The sequence below is a fragment of the Pterocles gutturalis genome, unplaced genomic scaffold, assembly GCF_000699245.1.
Source record: "Pterocles gutturalis isolate BGI_N339 unplaced genomic scaffold, ASM69924v1 scaffold36226, whole genome shotgun sequence".
NCBI lineage: Eukaryota > Metazoa > Chordata > Aves > Pterocliformes > Pteroclidae > Pterocles > Pterocles gutturalis.
Window position 1 is genome coordinate 1 of NW_010104199.1, and position 3,999 is coordinate 3,999.

Sequence of the window (3,999 nt, forward strand, 5' to 3'; positions counted from 1 at the left end):
CGAGCGATTGGTAATCACCCCCTCCTGGACCCCAAAGCAAGCTGGGAGTCCCCCTGTCATCTGTATCCTCAGCCCTGGCCATTTTGGTGGCCTCTCAGCAGCAACTTACATGCTGCCTGCAGGGAGCAGCCAGCAGTGGGAATCCCCCTTTGTCCTTCCCCCTGCCCACCTGGCAACCCCACCACTGCCCTAGAAAGGGCTTGGTCCTGAGCATCCCAGGCCGGTGGGTACAGGGACGCTCAGCGATGGGGACAGGGCTCTGCTGGGGTATTTCTGGATGAAATGGATGCACATGGATGATGGGGAGAGAATCCTGCAGGAGCTGGGAGGTCAGCCAGCCCCACTCCCCCCAAGGTACCCAGCAGGAGACACCCTGCCCTACCCCAGCCCCATGGCCATCCCATGCAGGACTTTTTCCTCCAGCAGTTTGCAGCATCCACCCCTGTGCACTTGGGATGTGCATGGTGGCAAGCCTGGGGTGACAGGGCATTTAGGAGTGGGCTACAGGCAAAGGATGAAGGGTTTCCTCCTCTACGCATTTCTAATGGCTCCTTTGAGACAAGCCACCCGAGTCCCCGCTGTGAAGCCGCGCTGAGCTGTAAGTACAGGGCTTTTTATTTGGACTGTTAATGTAAACCCCTTGTACCTGGTTGGAAAAGCCCCCGTGCGCAGTACTCCCTGCACTCGCTGCATCCTCACTGGAATGTCTATTAGCATCTTCCTTTCCACTCCCTTGTGTCCCCTTTGCCAGTTAGAATAAATATACATAACTTCCATTTGAAAGCCTTTAAGAAAAAAATACGTTGTCAAGGGAAACTCTTCTAGCGTTTCTTTCAGATATGCTTGATCTGGTTTTATATTTTTTTTTACTGTCATAAATGCACATATCAAAGATTTTTTTTCTCCACAAGATACATATTCATTTGAACACCCAGCTCACACTGGGCTTGTGTAATTCTGATGGTTGTCTCCCTAAAATAGCTTACAGTTTATTTCAAAATTTGTCAGAAAGGGACTGGCTTTATCTATTCTATTTTACCAATCATTCATGGAAATTTTGGGTTAACTAAAGGAAAATTTAGCGAAGTCATATTAATCCAGACGGACACATTTGTATTCTTTGTCCATGGTGTTTGAAATAGAAAGCACCCAACCTTCCCAAAGTGAGCTTCTCCCAGCAGATACTCCTGCAAATGCGAGATGGGCACAGACTTTGATGATCCGATGGGGGAGATCACACCAGGTCTTAGTTCAAACCTCAGTTTTGTTCTAAAGCTGAGCTTAGCTAGTCGAGAAATGAGTAGAGAAAGAGAGTTATAAAACTGTTAATTGCTGCTTTAGATTCCTCGATGAAAGCTGTATGTGGGCAGAAATAATTTGCTCTATTCAGAAGAGAACATCAGAAAAGAGCAGCTCAGACAGTTCATGACCCTTCTCCTTGCTCTGCTTTCCACGCCGGAGGGAGGGAAGGATTTCCCTGGGGTACAAAGCCTTGCAGGGTCCTGATACCTTTTTTTTTTTTTTTTTAAGCTGGCTCTCAGGGTTTGGCACGTCTCCCCCAGAGCGCAGCCGTGTGCTGGGGATGGTCCTGCTGAGCTGGAGCACTGCTTTAGGCTTGTCCTGTCGTGTCGTACTAGTGCAGACCCTGGTAGCCACCCGGGCTACCCCATGCCCCAGCCCAGCTCCAAAAAACACCTTTATATTGATTTCAGTGGCATTTGGCCTGGCCTCCTGGAGCAGTTACTGTATAGGGTGGGTGTGGGATAAGCTGGATCCCACAGACCCACACCCACGGCCCCATGTGTGTTTGTAGCCCCAATGCCTGAGCATCCTTCTGGAAGGAACCTGGATTAGTCATCCCACCGCCCAGATGGGCTGTGTGATGCCTTCCCTGGAAAAGCTAAGCTGTCGCAGAAATTCCAATTTATCCCTGAAAAGGAGCATTTACACCCCTTTTCCTCCCTTGCTTTTGTCTTAAGCATTAAAAAAGTTGATCCTTCTTTTTTTTTTTCTCCCTTTGAAAGGCAAGACAATGAGTCCCTTAAGCTCTGAGGCTTGTCACAAGCAGGTTGCCTCCTCTAGACAGGGTGTAATGGCAAGCGCTGGCTTTGTGGTGCAAAGCCTGTGTCTTTAAGGAGCTGGAGCTGGCTGGAGATGCAGTGGAGTTAGCAGATGCCTTTGCCAGGCTATCTCACACAACTCTGGCACTCGCTGCACCCACAGCCCTGCTCAGCTTAAAAACATACTCGAGGGTTTATTTCTAACCATTGCTCCTCTACCTGTCCCTTTCCAGCTCTGCTCTGACCTCAGGATTTAGACGTGAAAAGGTCCCTCAGGTCCCTCCCAGTCTGAAAACCCTTTTATGCTGCATTTCTCAGGCACTGAAACCCTGCAGAGCCCCTCACCCCCAGCGTTTGCCCCATAGACCCCAGGAGATGTCCAGTGAGCAACACTGGGCTGGGGTGCCATGGGGTCTGCAGGGGAACTGGGATTCCATGGGGCAGGGGGGGACCCACCTCGTGTCACTGACCTGCCCTTGGCCCTCAGTGGCTGCTGTCGGACCAGACTGTCCCTCACCGTGTCTGGTGGCATCTTAGCGTCACCGCAGGGTCTCCTGCTGCCTGTTGGTGCCTCTGTCCCCACATCACTCAAAAGTCTGAAAACTTCAGTGGGTGACACAAGACAGAGGAGGTGAGGGATTTTTGAATAAGCACCCAGCTGATGAGAACCAGGGAGGGAAGCCATTGGGACGGGTGACAGGCCAGTCTGGAGGTCACCAGTGTCTCAGTGACCTCTGCAGCAAAAAGCATCAGCAGCTGCAGGAGTCGTGTGGGTACTAGCAGAGCTCAGGACAAGTCACGCCTAATAGCAGGATTTTTCCAAAGTAGTCGGTGCATGGGGAAAAATGTAATTCCTTGACCAAGAGAGCAAATGCAGTGTCCCTCCTGGGGACACCCCACGCTCCTGTGCCAGGACCGGGGGGACCACGCAGGTACAGGGCTGCTCTGTGTGCCTCCGGGTGTTTTGATGAATAAGGCAGGCGGAGAAGGCTGATTTCAAGGTGATGCAGGAAGATCACAAACCTTTTTATTTACCTTTTTATTCTATGCTTCTGGTGAAGATGGGTAAATGGGTATGAAGGTGTGGGAATGCTTCTCTTTGTTAGGTGATTTAACTGCTTCTCATTAGAAAATGGAATTTCTGCCGCATGGAAAAGCCCAGTTCCCTGGAACTTTTAAAATCCTGAAACACAATAGAAATCAAAACTTTGGGTTTTATTTCCCTACCAACATACAGATTTTTAATTCAGAATCATCAATGATTCTGAATCATGTTTTTGTTATATTTCAACATTATAAAAATAATCTTAATATTTTACATGACAGAACACACAGGAGGAAACAAAGCAGATGAATTGTTTTGACACTTCTTCCACTGAAATTCTCCCCAAAACTGACACCTTCTGTGAAAACACTTTGATTTGGGCAAAACTGCCTTTGCTGCAGTTTTTGCTGGGAAGATTGCACCACCTAAGGACTTTTTGACCAGGTCTAATTAGCGATGTAGGCAGTCAGGCTACAAAGCTCTTTGGCAGCATTGCTGAGGTGGTGATTTGATGAGATCTGGTTTTTCCATGGGGGAGGCTCTTGGCGGGATAAATCCTCTCCTCAGTGACTAATTACCTGTTTGAACAAGGAAAGCCCCATGATGAAGTGCTGGAGGGGCAGTAAACTGCCTTTCGTAGCTTTAGTGATCTGCAAAGGGAGAAACTTAAAGAGGTAAAAAAAGCAAGGAACAGTTTCACCTGGAAAAATCATCAGCTTTGGTTTTTTTTTCCTTTCATACCACCCACAGAACAATTGCCCAAAGCTGTTTCTCTCCTCTGTCCTCTCCCTGCTCCTCACTTTTCAAAATGCAAACCTCCCTCCTTGCTCCCCAGGGTGCTCCTGCCCCCCCCACCCCGGAGCACCCGGATCGGGGGGAGCCCGCAGCCCCTCC